At 36.4% G+C, this 24,812-nt stretch overlaps 1 protein-coding gene across 1 annotated transcript in view; it reads right to left on the reverse strand.

The window, feature by feature from the left end:
* The window catches only part of GREB1L (GREB1 like retinoic acid receptor coactivator), a 269,620-nt gene that overhangs the window by 244,079 nt on the left and 729 nt on the right, over positions 1–24,812 (reverse strand). The window lies entirely within an intron of this gene.

Below are 24,812 nucleotides of genomic sequence, written 5' to 3' on the forward strand. Positions count from 1 at the left end.
TGAAACTTTACTATCCATATTTTAACTGTCTATAAAAAGAAGTATTAGGTGAAATATCTTTAAGAAATAACAAGAGATAGTAAGTCTCATTTATTTATAACTTCTTGTGAAACTCGCTTTTCACATTTGTAAAGAATCCCTTTATCCATTTGTCAACTGTCTTCAAGACAACTAAATTTCCCTCAACCATAGTGTGGTGGAAGCTGACAAGATGCTCACCAAACCCACTACCTCTCCCTAGAGACACAGCCAAACAGCATTTCCTGGTTCTCACAATGCAATGTGTCCAATGTGATGGCTAGACAGTTAAGCGTTGTGTGCCTTCCCTATACTCTCCTCCTTCCAGGGGGACCTGGGGGCTGGAATTCAAAGATGGCAACAGAAGATGAAAGGATCCTAGATCCCTAAACAACTGCAAGGAGAAGCAACTCACCATGTTGGGCTGCAATGTGAACAAGTAACTAATTACACCATTGAAATTTTGAGGATTTTGTTCTAGCAGTTCGCTTATCCTGATGAATCATTCCACTGTGAGGGTGGTGTAGGGTGAGGGTAGTATGTAGTCAATCAGAATTTTAAAGAACATCAGGATGACGAATACTCTCTTTTAGTCACTTTTCAAATACTCATCCCCCCTTCTTCTTTGCTAATAGGACCCCAATTTTGATTGGGGTGCCAATGCATGCAGCTCCAGGTGGAGGATTTTGACTGATTTAAGCTCACCATGAAAGTCATGTTCCTTACCTTTCTATCTTTGCTGCAGTGAAGAATGGCCAAGGAGTCCAGTTCTAGCTCAGGAGATTTAAGGGGAGTATCCTGCAGGGATTTCTAGGAAAGGTCTTCCTTTCCTAATAAAAAGGGACCTGCATGGTTGGCATCATCCTTCTTCTCCTTCCTTGACTCAAACAGGGACCTGCATGACTGGAGTTGCATTCTGAGCCAATACAGTCAATGCATTCTGAACTAATGTAACATATTCACCAATGCCATAAATTTGTGGGCTGATACGGGATATGCATGAAAAGAAGGGTGTATGCCCTATCTAAAGGCATTCAGAGATGATTTTTAATTTAAGTATTGAAATGACAAAGGCCTTAAGGAGTCCATGGCCACTCAGTTCACAAAAATCTTAAATATAAAAGCCTATTAACCCTACCCCTTTTTTGTCATCATCTATTGAACATGGAACACCATTTTATCTCTCATACTTTCTTAATGTGCTTCTTTATCTTTTTAAAAATTTATTTATTTATTTGAGAGAGAGAGAGAGCAGGGAGGAGGGGCATGAGAGAGGGAAAAGAGTCTTAAGCAGACTCTGCTGAGCACGGAGCCTGATGGGGGGCTTGATCTCATGACCGAGATCACGACCTAAGCTGAAACCAAGAATCAGATGCTTAGCCGACTGTGCCACCAGGCACCCCTTGATGTGTTTCTTTAAATCAGTACAGTGTATTGGCTGAGAGCTCAGGCTTTGGAGTCAGACTTCCTAGATTCAGATACCAGCTCTGGCACCTACTGTGAACTTAAATGATACTAAACTTCTACTTTTTTCTCATTACTGAAATAAAGATTATAGCATATACTAAGGATAGTGATAAGGATTAAATGACATCATGAGTATAAGTACTTAGTAGAGTGCTTGGCACATAATGCTTAATAAATATAAGCTTTTGTTTTAACTACGTCTAAATTTCAGCCATACAGCTTCAAGTAATGAAATAATCCATTATCTGTGAGAGGATGTCTGCTTCCTATGGGTGCAAATGTGCTTTATGTTCAGGGCCTCCTGGTGAGTAAACTAAAGAATAATTAAGGTTGCACGACAGCCTTTGGACTGCTTGGGTTTTAAGCAGGGTTAAAATAACATCACGGCTAAGTTGTTTTAAGTAAAGGATTAGAGTAAATGACTAAGAGTCAAGGGCGGGATATGAGAGGACACTAGAGGGGTACGGGCTGTGTGCCCTTTCCTGCCCTGGGAACTGTTGGGCTTGTGGACTCTGGAGCCTCACTCCAGACAAGATGATAAAAGACAAGAGCTAGCAATGGCCAAGATGGCCGTTCCAGCAGCAGTAGCGGGCTAGGCTCCCTCCCAACACTCCACTCACCTTCCCTGTGCTTCTCCAAAACGGATCATTCACCATTACGAGGACATGGCCATGGTTTTCTGTTTCCACATCTCTGCTCATGCAATTTCCTTCTCTAAAAAACTCACCAGCCCATCTCTGCCTGTCAAAACTCTATTCATTTCTCAGTCTAACATAAATGTCTCCTCTTTCAAGATAGCATCTCTAGTTTTCCCTCTCAAATAGTCTCCCTGACATTTTTAAACCCTTGTTGAGCTTCATTCATTCAAAAAACATTTTCAGGTACATATTATGACCTTGGAACTCATTGTGCTGAGGGGCATGGTCTTGACCCTTTGGGAATAGTTTAATGGTTATAATAAATTGAATTTATTTGTACTTCTCTCTTCCCCAACTGGATGTGCATTGGCTACAGGAAGAGATATATACTGTGTAATAGAAAGTAAAAGAAAGTTCAGGTCCAGAAGAGAGAAGGAATCAAATATGCTAACCAGTAAATATAGTTCAGCATCAAATGTAGCACCTAGGAAACCAGGCTAAATAAAAAGGGAAACACGATGATCTTTTATCACAACATTCTTTTATCAACAGAGACAAAGATGCATACTAGTTCCTCAAAGCAAATAAAACTTATCCCTCACGCTAAAATATCATACACTTCCTCCCTTGGATTGTTACAGAGGTTTCAAATAGTTACATTTCAATGTCAAAACTCTTAAAATGGAGAGGCATGTATAATAGGATACAAACTAGTTCACTAAATTTCAAACTCCTTAAACATAAGTAATACATTTTATTAATAACAATAGAGACAATACTGCCATCTTAAAGGGTAACTCACCAGAACACCATCCTAGATTGCTTTTTCAGAATTCAACAGCTGAAATAGGATGCTAGGATTTAAATGAGTGTCAGTCACTGTGCACATCCCATAGAGATGAATGCAGTGTTTGAGGCAAATGATAAAAGTATACTCATTTTTACATCTGCCTGTAAGGCACATTACTCAGGTACTCAAGATATTACAGCACACATACTGGGGATTTCCAACTACTCACCCAATGAAAGTATCCCTCTCCCTGAGGGTATAGTAAGACTTCCTTAATGCTGGAATCATTACTGGCTCCAGGCATTCCCCTTGTCATTTGTCAACAACGAACAACTTGGACAGAGATCTTTCACAAGCCTGTTTGCTTTTAGATGTGACCAATTTCCCTATTTGAACTGTAAGATACTGACATCATAAAGCTTGTCGCTAAACTCAGGTCCTGAGTTTGGAGAGGTATGGTGGAGACTTCAAGCAATGATGAATATTTTCACCAACAATGGAACTGGTAATTGGTTCCAAATGTCCCATTAATAAAATTCAGCTCAATTAAATAAGCACTTAAGTGTCCTCTAGGCATAAGGCAATGCGCCAGGAGCTGAGAGAACACTTTGCCCTTTTCCACCCAATACAAAGAGAAGACATAGAAAAGACCTCCTATGAGTGAAAGGGCTGTTTCAGATTACACTGAGTTCATCAAGCACCTGTTTCCCCCTATCAATTCTTTCACGATTACTAGATTCTGATCCTGGAAAGTTTTCCTGTAATTCATACCCTTTAATTCTAGTTCTCAACAACATCAGAACAAATGAAACATAAAGCAAAAAACCCCTAAAGTCCAGGCTAATGATGTGATCCTCTTATAACATATTTTCCTATCTGTACTTGGGATACCTGGAAATCTCACTTTGCCCTTCTAATGTGTCTTAATTTCTCAATTTGGAGAGTTATGATTTCCACATTCAAGGTTTAACCTGTTAGGCTTCAGGGTGCTGGGGAAGGAGAAGGGAGAGGTCATGTTCACTTTTTTAGACACAGTAGTATTCTGGCCTCCTGGTCTCTCTCTCTCTCTCTCTCTCTCTCTCTCTCACACACACACACACACACACTCACACAAAAGCTTATCTTAAATCTCCTTTGTCATTTCTACTATTCCTGGAAGGCAGAAAGCAATAGTGGAAAAAAAATTCTTGCAAATGCCTTCCCTTATCACACTTTATGATTGGAAGAGGTCATAAGGCAATCAAGCATGTGCTTCTTGCAGTTATTTCTTGTATCAACAGGTATTTACTGAGTCCCTACATCTACGCTGGGATCTGAAGAATCCAAAAGCAGTGAAGACACTGCTCCTACTCTGGAGACTTATGATTTAATGGGAGAGGTAGGATTTACCCAAAACCCCAGTTAAGATCAGCTAAATATCAAATCATCTGATATTAACAATAAAAGAAGAAATCAACCACACAATCTTAGAACTGAAGGAAATCTAGGGAAGAAGGGACCCAAACCAACCTCTCCCCATGAGCAAAAATCGCCCAAAATCCTTGGCAGGGGCCATTAAGCTTCTGATTAACATGGAACTCACATTTCACATAATGCTCCATTTAATTTTTTGAAGTCTCTTACAACTAAAACATTTTATCCTATGTTGAACACAAACTCTGCTCTATTTATTATTCTATACAGCAATGATTTAAAAACCTTAAAGCAGTGCAATGTGCCTTTAAAAGAAGTATCAGGCACAAGCCCAATGTATAAAGCAGTTAAAAGCAGAACTCTTCTGTTGGGAGCTGCAAGGGGCCCTCAGCATGTCCTCTAGTGCCCCCTGCTCTACCCCCTCTGCAGCCCAAGGTACATCAAGAATGCCTGCAACTCTGCAGAGCAAAATTTAAAAACCACTACTTTAAAGGTAATCAGAGTAAATCTAATTCCAGCTGCACATATCAGCCCTTGAAGACAGCTATCTTGTCTCTCTCTAAATCTTCTTGCATTAAACTTGCCCCTTTCAAATTGTCTACTCCCTTTATGTAATTTTCTTCCATATCTCCCCCATCCTGGTCACTCTTCCCCTGAAAATGTAGACACTGTATCTAAACATAATTCTTTAGATACTGTGATCAGCTAAGGATACTGCTCTTGGGGCAGCAACAGAAGTTAAAGAGGGCTTAGTGAATGAAAAAGGACCTGAGCTGGACCTTGAGAAATGTAGGATTTAGGTAGAGAGGAGAGAAGATAAAATTCCAAGCTGGGAAGCCAGCATGAACAAAGATACGGAAATTAAAATGAGGGCCTCCTGACACACTTTGAATACTTCTCCAGACTCTTAACTGATTCTTTTCCATTCAGCCAGCTGCCCACTCTCTTATATTTCTCAGAAGATAATGAAGCCAGATCTTATCTCCGTGAATACAGGCTTCTGTTGTGTTGATACCAAATGAGGAACATGATCTGGGCAGTACCAAAACTAGATCATTTCAATATTGTAGTTATTGCCATAGGAGAGAAAGTACCTGACAAAGATGTAAGTCTGAAAAAAGTGTGTCATCTTTCAATGAGTCAGCATCTTGATAAGAAGATTCATAAAGGTTATAGCACTATTAAGGAGGATCCCTGGGGATTCTCAAATCTAAAGTCAATCCAAAGAACGCCCTGTCTCTAAAAAATTATAATTTGCGTTGTCACTTATCAAACCATGGGTAATATGTGCCCCAAATGGTCTCCTGACTATAAAAACAACAGCATTTTCACATATATGAGTGCTAACCCACCAAGGCAAAACATCTTTTTGTGAAAACAAATATGAAAAGACAAATTTTTTGGTAAATATGTTCGTCAAAGTCCATCTTCTCATGTTGCTTAATTTTCCCATTTACAGATCAGAATTGAAGTACATCAGTGGTTCATATAATTTGGTTTGTTATTCAAGAAGGAAGATCTTAAAGATAGGATATATCACTATATATCTGCTTCCCATAAAGTGTATTCATCATTGATTACATGAATATTTGCTATTTAATATTACAGGGATGTGATTTTCACACATGCAGTCCTCATAAACCTGGGGGAAATTGAGATCTTGTCCTAAACTTTAATATGTGCTATGAATCTAAAAATTTTAAAAGTGTCAAAAAAAAAAAAAAAAACAAAACCGATCTTACTAGCATTCAGGGTAATTGATTCAGACATTTTATTTCCATTATTTTCTCTTTTCCTTCATCTCAAAAGGGGATAATCTGAATTGCTCTAATCTGAAAAACAACAATAAGTGTAGCAAATACTTGACAATGAAGATGGAAAGCCTCTAAAAATCTGTTACCTTAGTAACGGCAAGAATGTGGAAGAATAAGAATACACTGTCAGGACATCATTTCAGATTCCACAGATTTGAGGCCTAAATACAGTCAGCTTTCATTAGCTTTTTGTTTTTCCCAGCAGGTCCTTGGACTTTGAAACAAAACCTGAATGACAGCTATGAGCAATTCCAGCCTGGCTCCTGATTAGCTATGCCAAACAAAACAACTCTCTGCAGTGTAAACTTTCCAGGCATCTGCAACCAAGCCTCTGTAGAGACTATAATTCCTCAGTGAGATTTGAAGGAGAGTCAGAGGTTGGGGGGTAAAGGGTGACCAGGAGGGGGGAGGGGGGAAAAGGATAAGACCTTCCCCTCTACCTCGAACTAGTTCCCTGAACTAGTCTGATTAAAGCAGGAGGGAAAATAAAGTAGAACTTGCCTTGGTGGTATTGTCATTGTCACTTTTTAACTCTGCCTAGTCTAGACTTAACTAATTCTCCAAATCTGAATATGCTATTCCAATTAACATCCACAACATCCACATATTCCAAACCACCCATGCATTTCTGAGACCCTATTAGTATCAAATAGAGCAAGCAGTCGATTAAAAACATCTAAAAGAGAAGGGAAGCAACATATATGAATAGACAGTGCCTCATATGAATGCAAACTAACATTTTGTGCCATTTGTTGTCATTCACCTTTGGTGCATACAGACCTAAAATTAATTGCATCAAATGACAGTGCACTGTTCTGTGTGGTCCCATCTGCTACATAATTAGATCCTGGTGGAACTATTAGGAAGCTTTTTTCTTATGATCAGTCCCCTTGATTTTACCTAACGAATATTCCTTTATCTACACAAAAGAATTACAGATTAGATCTCAAAACAGTCCATTTTGATCAATGTTTAATTTTAAAGTTATAAGTGTTTCAGAAAAAGCTGTCTGGAGAAAATTCTATATTGGACTGCTAGCTGGCAGCTCAGCTATAAAGAGATGAGTTGAACTAAAAGATTGACTTAAATTTTGCCAATAATCCTTCTAAAATTTCAGAACTAAAAACTATTATTTTTATACTTCTTGGACACACAGCAAGATGGAAGCCTTGAAATGTCCTCTTGTCCTCTGGAAGAGTGACACTTAACCACACTCTGATCTCTATTGCTTCTGAGATAACCTACTGAAACTGGTAGTTGGCTTACTTAGAATGCTGGGCAACAAAGGTCCCTGCTTCTAGTCAATAACCATTTTTTTTTAACAGTCTCCTGATGATTATGCAGTGTTTAAAGTAAGGAAAATAGCTCTAACACCCTAAGACGTAATTTGCACATATATGTCAACAGATGTCACAGAAAACTTAACATTTGCATAATAACCACACCATAAAAGCGTAGCCCAGATTAGAACAACATTAAATTTAAATCATCAAAAATTCAAGTGGAAAATTCAAGTTCAGACATAAAGAAGCAGCCAAATAAAGATTTATAAAAAATCACAATCAGGGAGATATTAATTTTGGAAACTACAGACAAGGAAAATTTCAATGTTTGAGAAAGGCAATATCAAACCAGAAAGCTACATTCCCAATTATTTCATTTGACTTGTCTGCAATCCCACCACCCTATTAAACTATTGAAAACAACCGTAAGTATATTTTTATAATATGTGAAGACAAGACTAGTGATGCCAGAACAACAGAAAACCCTTCAGTATGAGTCTATGCTTGAAATCCCAAACCAAACCTGCTGATTCAGCACAAAGTCATCGACAGAGTTCTTATCTGGAAAAGGAACAATCCATTGTCTGGCTGAAACAAAGGGCAGTGCACAGGAAATCAGCCAAATCTGGGCCAGATGGTCACTGATTCAAGTTTCATTCTCCCCATCCCCCACTCTCCCTGGCACTACAAAAATAGATTCAGACAGCATTTTTGGTTACCAGGTAATAACCCTTCGTGTTAGGTATAAATAAACATTTTACAATTACCTATACCACCTCCCACCTCAACACCATCTAATTTAGTAAAACAGAATGTCCATTATAAAAAGCTAAATGAGAAAATTGCTATACAACAGTTATTGAAAGGAAAACACCTCTGAAGCCCAATATTTGTTTCTTAGACATGGCATAGAGTTTTACAAGTGGAATGGTTAAAAATATTCATACCAGTTTGTTCTCATCCATTGTTTTTTCTCAAACCGTAAGACCAAATAGGAATGAACCTAGGGAAAACTAACTTATCATACTCATTTTCTACCAACTGACCACTGACAACCTTGAAAAAGAGTTTGTGGTTTATAACCAGGAAACGCTTTTTTTTTTTTACAAGCCACCAACAAAAATAATTACTGATTTTGATTATAAACCAATGTGCCTGACCTCATATCACAGAATCTGTAAATTATGATACTACTGTAAATACACATTTCATACCCCTACTATAAAACTGTTTTAAATTCTCAACAGCAACTATTAATTAAAGCTAAATATGCAGAATTGTGTCTTAAAATCTGCAAGCACTCTATGGAAAGATACATTATTAAAGAATGGCATAAATAAAAATTCAAGATCTCACAATAAAAATATTCAGAAAACACTCCTTTACTTTTCCTAACTGTAGAAAAGAAAGATATTTAAGTTATAAACAAAGTCTTTTTTTTTTGAAGGGAACCCTTGACTCTATAACAGTTGCTTGGAAAATATTTACATTTATGTGACCTAAGTAAATTTTATCAACCAACATATAGCAATTCCTTTAGTAAACTTTATAATCCTTTTATAATTACTTTGGAAATGTCAATGCAGGAGTACATTTTATGGGCATGCTATGGAACCACTTTTCCAAAATTTACATATAGAAAGGTTAGGGTAGATCAAAGAGTTTTTTTGTCTGTTTGTTTTTTTTTACACAAGATAATCACAGGCTGGTAATGCAATGGCTAAAGACAAAAATGACTTCAAAATATGCAATCAACATCAACTCACACAAATGGTCTGTTTTATTGCAGGGAAGTAGAAAAAGCCACTAAAGTCAATACAAGGTAACCTCCCTTAAGAGAACGTTCTAGTTTACACAACGTCAACTGAGTATAAAATGAAGCCAAGTTAGAGCTTTGAATCTTGACCTTCTGTTAAAGGGAATAGTGAAAAGTGTAAACTTCTTCAAAACCTGGCCCTCAGAAAGTGTTCCTGAAAGTTGATTTACAGTTATGGTATCAAACTAAATTTTAAGCAGTGGTTAAAATACAATCTAAATACAAACATAGTATACAAATAAGTGCATGTGTGATACATGTCACTGTAGTTCAGTAGTTTTTTTTAACATCTCAGATTTAATTATTTAAAATATATTTCAGAAACCTAATTTCTTCTAAAGACACTACTATTTTCCTTTACATAGTACTACAAAATAATACTCAAGATCATACTGGAAATTGTTGAACTGCTGTTATATGTGCCTTTACTGCATATAAATTAATTTTCTTTTAACATAATTTTGTAATTTTGGAAAAACTACTAATGAGAAAAAATTAATAATCCATTAAGAACCTTTAAAATAAGGTAGTTGAGTTTTGGCTGTTTAACAAGTTTTTTCTTTAGTGTAAAATAAGGATTTATTTCAGTATTTGTGAAAAAAGAAGAAAATGACTATTCAAATTAAAATTCTCTACTTTCTGAGCTCATCTTTAGAGTCTCTAAGATAAATTTACATTTAAATGAAACACACACAAAGGCAGCTGGACTATCATAACCATCCCACACACATTAGTGTTTTCAGAGATTTAAATCTCTAATTCTTAGAGAAAATTGTGACTGCACAACTATTTTTAGTCTGTTTTATTTACATATCATTGCAATAGGATTTATATGTTAACACTTTAACTTAATGTAAGAGTTAAGGGAAAAGTATCCCTAAACATATCAAAATAGAATTCTACTAACAAAAGTCAGCTCAGAACAGAGTTCTCATTCATGTAAGTTTCTGGAAAACCAGCTTTTAAGTAAGATAAAAACAACACTATAGTAACAACAATAAGTGACTAAATAAATGTAACGAGTTAGAATTTAACAGACTAAATTATGATCTTGTTCTTTAATAAGGCCTAATATAAAAGAATAAGAGAGTTTAAAGCCAAAATATTATTGTAGATAGCACGGAGTTCTAATTATCCTTTAAGTCTTTTATTTTATTCATTTTTTTTTCCTTTCCTTAACCCGTATCTTCCTTTCTCTAGTGGACCACAATTCAGGTAGAAAATTTAATTCGGATCAAAGAAAATTTGTAAAAAGGCAACATATTTATGGTAAATATGGTACTGATTAGTCTTATTATTTTTTATTACTGTACATGAGAAACATATATCAAGGGTCAAATTAGAGTGTGCATACCTTTCACTGATGAAATATTGATGAGAATCCAAATTTCTAAAGAGTGAATTGTATTTATAAGAAAGTGTTTTTGATCTGTGCTCTAAATGTTTATTATTTCTCAATATAATCTATATGCTTTAGTAAAATAGTAATGTATCAAGTAAGTAATCTCATATAACTGTAAATGTGCTTTAAACATAGACTGAGGTCAAAATAAGTTTTACTCATTGTCTCTCTAAATGATAATTTCTTATACCTTAAATTTACCACATAAATAACATCTCAAAATGAGCTTATTTACTAAAATTAGTTTCTGCTCTATAGGACAACAAAAAAGATATGAGTTGAATAGTGACCAAACTCATATATACAAAATATATATGTCATAGTTTAGGTTTTATTTATAGATACCTTAATGTCCATGAAGTGCCACTAACAAACTTAAGACTCATACCATGATTTCCTTAACGTCACCAGCACTGTTTCAAATTTTACATTCGATTCTTCATGAACAAAGTTAAAAATGTCTTCTAGTTTAAAAAAATGAATGGACATTAAATCTCCATTAGATATCAGTGCATCTTGAATTCTTTTGTAATTTTGGTAACAGAAAAATGGCACATCCTTACGTATTATGTTATATAAATCTACCACATTAGTAATGGTTTCAAGAACGTGGTTAAAACAAAACTAGATCTGAATCTACAAAACCAAAAGCCACATAAATACATTTTAACTAGATTGTAGCCTTCCCTAAGGTCAGAGATAGTTATTTATTCTCCTTTCTCTTTCTCCACAGCACAACTCCAATTATAGGTACTTGATAAAGACTTAGTTAAGTTGACTTTCATTGTTAATTTCCTGCCCAATGGAGAATTCTATTATCCCCACTGGATAAAAATATCTTGCTCAGTAGGAAAACTACGAAGAGAAAAATTAATTTTAAGGAAATGACAAATTTATTTGGGTGCAGCAATTACTTTTTATCCAAATGAACTGAGAGGAAGCTTGATATTATAATTGCTATTGCCAATTATTTGTTCAAAGCCTTAAAAAAGTCAGTATGAGTTAAACACAAACTTTAAGATAGAATTATGGTGAGAGACTATGGACTCTGAGAAACAGACTGAGGGTTCTAGAGGGGAGGGGGGTTGGGGGATGGGTTAGCCTGGTGATGGGTTTTAAGGAGGGCACGTACTGCATGGAGCACTGGGTGTTATATGTATGCAAACAATGAATCATGGAACACTACATCAAAAACTAATGATGTAATGTATGGTGATTAACATAACAATAATAAAAAAAAAGACAGAATTATGGTGCCTGTTTGCAATTCGTGAACTTTAGCTTCCCAAGGGTAAACACCATACAGATTTCTGGTAATCTCCCATGTAACAGTATCTAAAGTAAGCCCACGCTGTTTGATTTTGGAAGTCTTATCAATTTGAAATCTAATGAGCAAAATGAATTATAACATTTATACAGTACAAGAGATTTGTCACATTTTTCAAAACATTTTTTCCCAGAATTTCAATTGCATGGCTCTATTCCATCATGCATTATTATCCTGAAAATAAATGACTTTCAATTATTTTTTAAAGATGTATTTATTTATTTTAGAGAGAAACAGTGTGGGGGTGGGGAGGGGGTGCCCAGAGGGAGAGGGAGACAGAGTCTCAAGCGGACTCTGCGCTGAGCCCCTCCATCTCACGACTGAAGCCAAAGCCAAGAGTCGGATGCTCAACCGAATGCACAACCAAGGCGCCCTGATTTCCAATTACTTTTTATTAACTAGGATATTTATCGACAAATTCGAAGCCTATATTAGCTAAAATATGCAGGTAACTTGTAAATAAGTAAATCTGATGATAAACTGATCATGTTTGGAGGATTACAAAGATATCATTTTGTAAAACTCAGAAAGAGAGAAAATGAAATGCATCTCCATTCATCTCTGCCACAGAATTGTTTTGGATTTATTTTTCCTTGTTAGCATCCTTTATTCAAAAGATAATGCTACTGACCTAGCTTCCACAGGGCGTGGGCCTCATTTCAGTATTTCCAGTAGAGGTAATAAGCCTACATTGTTCCATCTACCGCCCCTTCTCCCAGCTCCCTTGGAGTCAGTGGCTTAAGTCTGAAAGAAGTTTGGCCCAGGTTAAGGATGGATTCCACAGCCATGGAAAAAAGGGAACATGTCCCTACAGAAGCCATTCATTCATCATTACCAAATATTCATTAAGGAACTATTATGTGCTTATTTTAGGTATGGAGACAGAGTAGTGAGCAAAGGGACAAAGTACTTGCACTCATGGAGTGTTCATTCATGCTTGGTGAGTACATCCAAGATTTGACCCCTACTACATGCCTAACTAACCAAGCTACAGCCTTGGTACAGTCTGTTTCTCCAAAATAAGGTGCTAGCTGGTCCCCTGGTGGTCTGAAAGAGTTAAGAGGCTCAATAGCACCTATCTACACTACCTTCAGCAAGAGGAGCAACATTTGCCAAAAGCTACCTTTCTGGATAATATAAAACATGAGATACAATTCCTGACATCCAGATCTTACAATCTAGTTGAGTAATAAGACACGTACCCAAGAGCATGACTTTTGAGGAAAGAACAAATGCTATGGAAACAGCCAGCCCTAGGTTTGAATTCTGACTTTTCCACCTACTACCTATGGGCTCTTGTGAAATTTGCTTAAGCCTTTCTGAGCCTTAGTTTTCTTAGCTGTAAAAGTAAGAATCACGATGCCTACTTTACAAGGCTGTTGTGAGGGGTAGAAATGGTACATGGACAATGCCTGAAGTAGTATACATTAACTTTTATTAAATTACTGGATTGAAGTCATTTCTGCTATAAATTAAATGATTAAATAGTAGGAAGGGACTAAGTAGAGAAGCATATATGGGTCTTAAAGACCTTTATGGTTGTTTTTTATTAAAGGCTATGTTTTGTGCATGCACACATTCTCTGACATATATACACACTCTCTGAAATGCCAGACATGCAACCGCACCATGTAGTACACTGTTCAGTCACAGTTCTTGCTCTGGAGGGAGAGGCTGAGATAAGGCATACCACTGACTCGTGAGTCTTTATGATGGCAGAAAAACCTCAAACATTTAGAATATCTGAAATACCATAACCCAGACACCATGCTTCCAGACTCCAACTTGGCTTCAGTAGATTGTGCAGATGGTCCCTTTAATACCTGTCCATATCAAACAACTTCTTACATCTTTTGACCAAGAATACTATGAAAATATCACACCTAGTATTAGATCATTCTATTTATATGAACATGGGGGAGAAAAGTTGGTATTTACATGGTCCAACTTTTCTAGAAAATAAAGAGCTTGGTAATATTAGTTGAGAGGCAAAACAGTTAATACAAATTGGTACTCTCTGCTGAAGTCAGAGGACTGCAATTCAGCAAGTCTGATGAGGAAAAAACCTAACATTTCCTGAGGGTCTATTTGTATCAGGCATCATGCTTAGTGAGTTGATCCATTATCTTGGAAATGTGACTTTTGGAATCAAATTACGAATCACCTGTCTTAGAGTCAAAAATATATCAAGGGTTTAAGAGGAAAATTGTTATTTGTTCAGTAGAGATTTTATTTCTTTTTTTTAAAGATTATTTATTTATTTAAGAGCGAGAGCACAAATGGGGGAAGAGCCAGAGGGAGAAGGAGAGGGACAAGCAGACTCCCTGCTAAGCAGGGAGTCCGACAGACGTGGGGCTCGATTCCAGGACCCCAAGATCATGACCTGAGCCAAAGTCAGATGCTTAACTGACTGAGCCACCCAGGCGCCCTGAGATTTTATTTCCTAAATAAGAAATTAGGTTGATTTTATATTATAAGGTGACGAGCCTATCAAAAAATGTAGTTGTTTGTTTTCATATCAACCCATGTAATAATACAACCTGTGAAATTATGTACAGGAGAACGTAAAAGAAACATTCCTTATATTAATCCTAAGTGAAATGCTGCTGTTCTATTACTATTACTAGTAGTAATATTACTAGTCTACCTTGATCCTCCACTGTGCCCCAACTTGTAAAGATATAGGTCTAGCCATTCTCTAATATGCCAAGACCGTAACCTCCTGCTCCAACAATTTTCAAATGATTACTGAATCATCAGAGTAGAACAGCTACCTGGGACTTTCCAGTTGATTAGGAAATGAAACCTTATTCACTTGGGGAGTTCAGTTGCAACACCAAGTTCTGCATGAGCTATGGCTCCAGAGGTTTGATTAGTTTATGTTCCACTAGAGAATCAAGGGATCAGAGCACTTTTTAAAACAGCCATTAAAAAAAAAAAAATGCTGCAAATCTAAACCTTATAGGGAATATCTCCATATAATATGTGTCAGAAATCTATGCAGAATTTTCAGATGTATTCCCAACAAGTGTAACTGAGAAAGAATATTGTGGAAATATTCTTACCATCATTTATTTTCCATCTCCAATACTGCAGACACTGTTATGATTTTTCAAAGAATTATCAATTACATATAGAATGTAGACTGTCAATTTTGTAGAGTGTAATTAATCAGTGAATACTTTGTATTTACCATGTAGCTAATACCATATTAGACATTTTGGAAAATACAGACTATAAAATGCCATAGTACCTTCTCTAAAGGGACCTATCTTCTAATCATCAGAAAAAAATGCTTTCTGAAATAGAGAATATAAATATCTATAATACAATTCTAAAACTGTGATATATAAATTATGACTGTTATTGAAGTTTAGAGTACGAGAAAATTAATGAAAATTCCCATATGTAGTATATTTCCATAAAAGAAAGAAAATAAACTAGACCTCAAGGCAGTGGTTCTTTAGCATTCCTGGGCATGAAAGTGGCCTGGAACCTACCCCTAAGGCTTAAAATCTGCATTTAAATAGCATTTCCAGTTGATTCTCATATAGGTGGCCATAGTTTGGCAAACAGGGTGTTAAGTAATAGGTATGATTTACAAGAATCTCTAAAGCAGTGCCGTCCAACAGAACTTTTTGCAACAGTAGGAATATTCTACACCTGTGCTGCCCAATATAGTAGTTACTATCCACATGTGGCCATTAAGCTCTTGAAATGTGATTAGTGTGCCTGAGAAACTAAACTTTTTATTTTATTTAACCTTAATTAATTTTAAATAGCCACAGTCAGCTCTGGAGAACTAGAAGAGATTTCTAAGAGAAACATGAGCTAAACCATAGGTAGGAATGTACATGAGCAGGATATATAGGCAGGAGAGACAAATAATCGGCTTGTCTAAAACAGAGGTTTTATATTAGATTCTCATGAGATCAGATTATGAAGAACCTTGAAGGAAACTGGATTTCATGGTACAGATTGCCAGTTGCCTAATTGAGCCATTCCTGATCTTCAATGTGAAAAACCCCAGAGGTTTTACATGCTTACCTAAGAGTAAAGAGACCTTTCCCCAGGCTCTGGGGTGAATCTTGATTATTTTATACCAGTCATGGTATTTCCATTTTCCTTATCAGTGACTGGTTTACACATGAGCATGTGGTAAATTCTGGCCAATGCAATTTGGGACATCTATGTATGTGGGTAAACTCTCCAAAAAAGAGTTTAGCTTGAAGTAAAAGAACGTTTTTCTGACTCCAGTCAAAATTTTGTGAGGTCTGGGTGTGCCGATAACACCTTGGGATAATGAAGAGAAAAGATGGAAGACAAATGCCATCAAGCTGAGCATGTCAGAGAATGACCTAAAGAAACTGGGTCTTCTGTTTAGTTAAAATAAATGTCCTTCAATAAAGTAATGGGTGTTTAACTGTGGAATATGTATACTACAGAATATCATGTAGTCATTAAAAAGAATGAGTAAAAGCTATGCCAGTTGACTTAGAAGTATATCCCTTGTGTTTCATTAAGTATTAAGTGAAAAAAGAAACATGATTTTTAATATGTATGTAATGATAGATTACATATATAAAGTATGATAGTATAGATAAAATGCTGAAAACATACAATATAAGGTTACATGATCATGGAAAAAGTTATAACAAAATAAACAGCAGACTGGCCACACTGTTGGGGCGAAAGGGAGGGTAAAGAGGGAATTTAGCCTCCCTGAATTTTTAAAAAGATGTGACTACAGTTTTTTGAAAAACAGAATATGATCCCATGATGTAAAATTACTTGTGTTGGTGAATATATATAAATACGCTGAATATGTGCATAAAAGAATTGCCACCAAAACAATTGTGTTTAACTTAGGATGGTTAGATTTCAAGAAGAGAAGAAGAAAAAAGAGGTAAGAAAGAAAGAGAGGAGAGAGAAGACATGATGAAAAAATCAAATACATATGAATTTGCCCCTTTTGAAGTAACAGAACAGACCAGATGAGGGGGAGACAGAACCCTGAAGTGAAAATGTTCACCCACCCTCTATGGTGGATAAGAATGACAGTAATAGCCTTCTAGTTCCCTGAATATTCCACCAGAGATATAGACATAAACTTACTATAATTAGTATTGGTTTACTTGGTTTAAAAATAAGAAATAAATGAGACATTACACCAATTACATCTTCTCTTCACATCGTGACCTCTACAGACAGTGGTGACAATTTTAGGCATTCCTGCTCTATAAAAACTAAATGCCTGGGATGATAATTGTGAGGAGTGGTTCTAAGATTCTTATGTCCATAAAATCACCTGGGAAGATTGTTAAAATGCACATTCCAGGGTACCACCCCAGAAACTCTTATTCAATAGGTTAAGAGACCAATAATCCTCATTTAACAAGCACCCCAGGCAAGTAAGGCAGGTGTTGACAGATCGCACTGAAGAACAGTGAATTTAAGGATGTCTGATCTCTTTACAAACTGATTAACCAAAGAATTTGAGAAGTGTGGTACACTAGAGAGAACAAAGAATTTTGAAGTCAAAAGATCTAGACTACCTCTCTGACCTAATCCCCCACTCACTCCCTCACTTGCCTCCCCTCTTCAGTGGCATTGGCCTCCTTGCTAACCCCTCCCACAACAGGTGACAATGTTCTTCCTCTCAACTTTCCAATGATTCACACAGACTTCAGGACTTCACTCAGGTGTCACATCTCAGTGACACCTTATAGAGAATCATAGCTCCTATCTCACTTTTTTTTTTTTAAGATTTTATTTATTTATTTGACAGAGAGAGACACAGCGAGAGAGGGAATGGAAGCAGGGCGAGTGGGAGAGGGAGAGGGAGAAGCAGGCTTCCCGCCAAGCAGGGAGCCCGATGCGGGGCTCGATCCCAGGACCCTGGGATCATGACCTGAGCTGAAGGCAGACGCTTAATGACTGAGCCACCCAGGCGCCCCGCTCCTATCTCACTTCTAATTCCCCTTGCTGCTTCATCTTCCTCTCTAGCACTTCTTGCAATCTAAAATAAAACAGTTTACTCATTTTCTCTCGCTTATTGTTTGATTCCCATAAGAGCAAGAATATTTGTTAGTTTTCCCTACTGTGGTATCCTCAGCACCTAGAATGGCACCTGGACAGAGTTCAAAGAGATTTCACTTGACCAAGACAAAACAAATGAAGCTTGAAAACATTCAGCGATAGGAGGCAAATCCAGCCAGAGGGCGGACAGCTTGTTAATACAGATTCCTGGGCCCTGCCTGAGATTCTGATGATTCAATGCGCTTGCAGTGGGGCCTGAGATTCTGAATTTCTAACAGGAACCCACGTGATATTGATACAGCCTGGAGAGTTATCAAGCAGCTCTGCCCATGTTTTAGTGAAAGCCAACCTATTCTACTGGATCAGAAGAGCTGCAGGCTAAAAGAGTTCCGAAAGCTTCATTCTACTCATAGGCATCTCAGAAGAGAAAAACTAATCTCTATGTACTTAAGCTATCTACCCAAATAAATAAAATGATTCTACAATAAGAATATTTTTCATTTATCTATATATCATGGATATTTACTGCAACCTAATTTTTAATAAAAACATGATGTTTAGTTTGTTTCTAATTTTTTACCCTATAAGTAAAGATTTGGGTGATATTTTTGTCATATTCCTTTGCGCATTTGTCTAATTATTTCTTTCTAGCAAATTCCTAGAAGGGAAATTTGAGTCAAAGAGTTTGAACCAAAGCTGCGCCCAACAGAGCTTTCTCCAATGATGGAAATCTTTTATATCTTCACAGTCCAATATAGTAGCCTCTAGCCCCTGCAGCTATCAAGCACTCGAAATATAATTAACAAAACTGAGAAACTGAATCTTTAGTTTTATTTAATATTAATTTAAATTTAAATAGTTGTATGTGGCAAGGAACTACCATTATTGGACAGGGTAAGAACAGACATTTAGGTCTTGATCCATGATGCCAAATTACTCTCCAGAAAAGTTGTAAGTATTTGCTTTCACTCTTAGTGTATAACAGTGACCATTCTTTACCCCACTGCCAACACTAAATTTATTGATCTATTGAATCTTTATAAACTGAAAGTTTAAAAGTGTGTGGTTTTCATATGTATTTCTTTATTAATAATATTGAACAGGGCTATTTCTTCTGTCATATTCATTCAAATGCAAATATTTTCATCCATGTTAATTAACTGAGAGGTTGGAAATTATCTAGCTTTCCAAATTTGTTTTGTTGGGTCCCTATGTCTTCTTACAATTTCTTGGCAACATTTAAACTCATTTAAAAATATGAATTTTCAGCTCCATTTGAAAAATGATCATCTGGCAAGAGTGACACACAGTCCCATAGGGCAAAAATCAGTGAAGTTTTAGAAATTCTACTGTCTTCAGACTTCCTGTCCACCAGAACCTGTTAGCCCATATTATTTTACAGGTGCTTCACTCACTCGGATTACCTACTTGACCCCTAGAGGCACCCGAATATACAATTCCCCTGAGTTGAATTTTGAGAGACTAAAAGGCAAACAGCAGCTAATAATAATAGCTAAATTTCATTTCATATTTGGCATGAAAAATGATGTTATGATATTTCTGGGTTATTTTATAACTAATATTTAACAGAAGAATATTTTTCTAGTGGTTGTTGACATTTCCTACTCCCTAAAGCAGTGGTTCAGCACCAGAATGGTTCTTAAAATGCAGATCAGTGGGCCCTGTCCCCAGAGTTTCTGATTGGATAGTTTGGGTTGGACCCCAAGAATTTTCATCTAACTCCAAGCTCCAAGTGCAGCTCTACATTGAGGTGAAGTTTTCTCAAAGGTATGGACACTCCTGAAGTATAATGATAATGTGTAATTTTAACAACCTTTTTTTTTCTTATGAATTTGTATATCCTTTCTTCCCAAAACATGTCCACAATTATTATTTCTTTTTATCTTTACAACAATCCTGTGCAGAAAGTTGATAACTAGAGCCATAATTATTAGTTCCATTTTACATAAGAAAAGTAAGGTGCAGGAATTAAGAATTTACCCAAATACATAAGAAATTAAAAGAGCTAGAACAAGCAGGTTTCCTAACTCCCAAACTGGGTAATATAGGCAAACACAGCAATCCAGGACAGAACTGGAACTTGCTTCTCCAGACTGATACCATAAAAATAGAACCATGCCCAGGAAGAGAAAAGACCATATAAGATATGGTTCACAGCAACAAACATTTATCAAGTGCTGATTATGTGTTAATCTATGTTAACCATGCCTATAGTCTCTATTGTAAGGACTGCTGAAGACATTTATAAAGCATAGAAAATTTAAAAAATAAGATCTGAAACCATAACCTTGAAAAGATACTGAATCTCCGTATCATAGGGCAAAAGTAAATATGCTGAAGGGTAGGTAGTAGGGGTAAATACAGAGTTGGGTAGAAGAGAGGAGTCGCTGTGGGAGCTTCACATCTGGACTTGGAGGAGTTGCTATCACCAGTCAGTCAAGAATGGGAGGGAAGGAAGAGTACACAATAGGGAGCCCTCCTGGGGCTCAGCAGCACAAAGAGCTGCTGTTATCCACATTGGGTGTGTGTTTGCCAGAAATATCAGGGCTGCTGGAACTCCACAACTTACAAGGGCATGCTTTTGTGTAGTCTAAATTACCTTGACTATATAAGAACTCAAGTCAGAGGGAATAACTTCATTATCCATTTGTAGCCAAAAGATACCATGATTAGGGTTCATGAAACTTTCTCTCAGACTTTTTTCCCCAAGTTTTGAGAAGCATTCCTAGTAAAAATCCACCAAATTGTGATCCCAATAATGTTAATTATAAATCAGCCCCTCAAGGGGAAAAAAGAGAAGACTACATTTTCAGTTAGGTAGAATTGATATATTATTAACTTTAGCAGCTACTTTCCAAAGATTTAAAATAATAATGACTAATAACAGTTACCATAGGCTGAAAATACAAAACAAACAAACTGCAATTAATTTGAAAGAAACCATTGGAACATTTGATTCAATCTTCATTAGCGGTATAACTGACCTGTCCTATATGCCCAGCTTATAGTCCAGTTCAAAATGACTGAGGCGGTGAAATGTCTACCACCCCATTTAGAAAACTGTAGCAAATACTGGTGAAAAAAACACCTCTCACTCCGCACAAGACCAAAGAAATACAAATCAAAACAAAAGAATACAAGTTTACATTGATCAAATTAGTCACAATAACATAAATGTTTTAAAACAACATAAGCATGCACATAGATTGTTAATCACAGTATAAATTCACATAACCCTTTTGGAAAGTGGGAAATAACCAGGAATCTGGAAATGTTCTATTAAAAATAAGAGCTAACATTTACTTGTGTTTTCATCATGCTATTGCTTTTTATCTTAACTTCGTAGAGAACTATTAGTATACCCGTTTTATAAGTTAGGAAGCTAAAGTTCTGAGAAAAATATTTATAAATAAATTTTGCCAGTAAGTGATGGAGTGAGGTTTTGAACTCTGAACCTTTAATTTTAAAGTCTACCCATTTAGAACTACACCATTACAGCCTCTCTGAAGAAATAATCCAAAGGAAGGAAGGAAGAAAGGAAGGAAGGAGAAGGAGGAGGAGAAGAAGGAGAAGAAAGTTACATTCATGAGGACAGTCATCATATTATTTTTAAACACTGGAAAATTCCCAAGTAGAGGAAGGGCTAAGTAAATTATGGTACATTAATTGGATAAACTATTATAAAATTTCTACAAATAATAGGGAATAAATTATAAAAAATGTTGATAAAAAATCAGGATAGAAATGTATCTGTAATATGATAAGACATCTGTAAAAATATATATTCATATGGCAAGACTGAGAAGGGAGCTGGAAGAAACAAAAACTTCCACCATTTTAGAACTTCCTGCTAGTACTTAATTTTCTTTTGTTTTTGTCAGTCTTGTCAATCAAGATTACTCTAAGCACCCTTACAAACCCATTCTTCTAGTTTATATTCTTATCATCCCAATCAAACATTCCTAAAACTTCACTAATAATTTATTCATATTACAGACTTATTCAAAGTAATTACATAATATTCTTTATCGGTGATTCTGAAGCTCTAAAGTATGAGACTTCCTTCTTAACATCAATGATTTTTGCAATCACCATTTACAGTGTGCTTTTTTTTCTCTCTTCAAATTTTTATTTAAATTCTGTTGGTTAACAAACAGTGCAAGATTGGCATCAGGAGTAAAATTCCGTGATTCATTACTTATATACAACACCCAATGCTCATCATAACAAGTGCCATCTTTAATACCCATCACCCATCTAGCCCAACCCCCACCCACCTCCCTTCACCAACCCTCATTTGTACTCTATCTTTACATCTCTTATGACTTGTTTCCCTCTCTCTTTTTTCTTTCCCCTCCTCGCATATGTTCATCTGTTCTGTTTCTTAAGTTCCACATATGACAGAAATCATGGTATTTGTCTTTCTCTGACTGACTATTACAGTGTACTTTCGAAAAACCTTAATTGAGATCATATATAGTGACTAAAATCAACTAATTCTTTTTACTTTCATAACCTTGCAATCACTCCTCAGCTCCCTGCACCCATCCAGGGATCATTAACCTAGAGTTTGTAGGTGTTTTAGAGATTAGAAAAGTTTCCTACTAAGAACATGATCTCTAAGTGAATACTTATAAAGTAAATAAAACAGCTGTAGGGATAGTCACATTCTAAATGCTTGTGGGAATTACTAAGTAAATTATGTCAACTTCTTTTGAAGTAGATAAGTGAACTTTATTTCCACTTACCAAAAAGAAAAGTAAGAGTTTGGTAAGAGTAATTTCCCTAAAAATGGCACCATGAGCTGTGAAAAAAATTCACTCTCCTTAGCCATACAAGGTGATTCACAGAGGCCTATTCAGCTTAGGGTTTGGCCTCTATCAGTAACATAAACAGACATTTTGTGGGCAAGTGAAGTAGCTGTTCTTCAGTGACATCAACCTCTTAAGAACAGGAATGTAGTTTAAACACTCTAACTTCTTTTTGATGCATCTACAAATCAGAAATATTCTTTTGGTCACTCTACTGTCTAGTACACACAGGTCCAACTGGGTTATCCTTAGCCAGTCTTAGAACATCTAAGAACAAGTATTTTAGTAATAAAATTTTGGATTTAAAAGGACCCTTAGAAACCAAGTAGTTCAATTCGTTTATTTAACTGAGGGGGAAACAAAAGCACTTCTAAGAAAGTTACTTCATTTAGCTAGTTTATGGTAAATACAAGCCTGGAACTAGATGTGATCAAATATCTTAAACTTGGCCTTCGTATTTCTCCCTTACCATTAAATTTTCGTATTATGTTATGTCCACGGAAGTGTATACATATGTCTTTTCAATGTCTTCCAATAATATACTTCACTGGATGGAGTAAGCTATAGTGCTCATCCTTTACTTCATAAAGAGTTCCAAAATGGAGGGGAAAAAAAATTTTTTTTCAAAGGTTATTAAAAACAGTGTAGAGAAACTAGTGATGTGAGGGGCAGGCAGGGATCATAGTTTAACAGTTCTGCTTTCCACAGTATACTTGTTTCAAGATTTTTAGCATTCTAACTGATCTTCCACTGTAATAAGTGCCTTAGGCCAAATACAAGGTTCTAAAGTCATCATGAGTGTATATCACATAGTCATCACCACTGATATGTAGTTCAGTCTTTCCTTATACTCCATGCCTTTCATCCTTTATTTCCATAATCTAATTCCATTTTAATAGAAGATGTATGGAAGAATATACAAGAAATTGACAACAGTGGTTGCTTCTGGGAAGGAGGACATTAAGAGTATGGAGTGGGAAAGAGAAAACTTACTTTACACTGTGAAATTCTTACCCTATGCACATTACTTTTGAATATTAATTTAAAATGTCCCTTTAAACACATGCCTATATCCTCATAATTCTATTACTAAACATTTTCAACGAAACAATTATTTTAATGTTTTTTCTCTTTTAAATAACTTTCCAGTATTACAACTTATAAAATCACACAGAAATTTTCAGAAAGAAAAAGAACAACACAGTCACAAAACTCAAAGCGTAATTCCCGGATCTAAAGTATAAGAAAATGTTCGGAGGGATGAGAGTCTTTTAAGGGGGCATTTAATTTAAAAAATTTTTCCGGAAAATTTCTTCCCCATATTCAAATGGCTAGGTTTTAATATGAGATTTAAGTGGGATGGGGGGGGCTCTAAAGGTGTGAAAAATAGAAATTAAAATTTGGTTTCTGTCTTTTGGACAGGAGTCAGAGGGCTGGGGTAGGGTGAATAAGGACCTTGTGACAGTCACGTTCATACAGGAAAGGAGCATGATTGAATGAGTTTCTCCAGGATCCGTCCACCTCAGTTGGAGACAGCAGCTGTTCCCGTGCAGATGAATCGCTGTGGACCTTACTTGGGCTCGATTTAACTGAGAAGCCCCACGAACTGAATCCATACAGATAATTTAATGGAGCTCGGAAGAGGGACTAAGGCAATTGATTTACTTTAACAAACTGCCTCATCATCACCCTTGCCAGGCCACAGAACACACCTCATCTCGCTGTCTACTTGTGTCAGGATCAGCTGTCAACACAACCCTTTGTGTCTCATTCAGATTAAGAGTGGTCCTCCACCACTCACAGAAAAATGGAAACGATGGCTGGAGACGCGCGCGCGCTCGTGACGAAGTGACATTGGGTGTGGAGAAAAGAAACCAATGGACACTGAGCAACCGCCCAGCCACCGCTGGACGCTCTCAACTTTCCCAAGCTGAGCTTTCTCCATCTCCCCCCCCCCCCCCCCCCCCCCCCCC

This window comes from Mirounga leonina, unplaced genomic scaffold (genome assembly GCF_011800145.1).
Source record: "Mirounga leonina isolate KUSES-001 unplaced genomic scaffold, KU_Mleo_1.0 Mir_93, whole genome shotgun sequence".
Classification (NCBI taxonomy): domain Eukaryota; kingdom Metazoa; phylum Chordata; class Mammalia; order Carnivora; family Phocidae; genus Mirounga; species Mirounga leonina.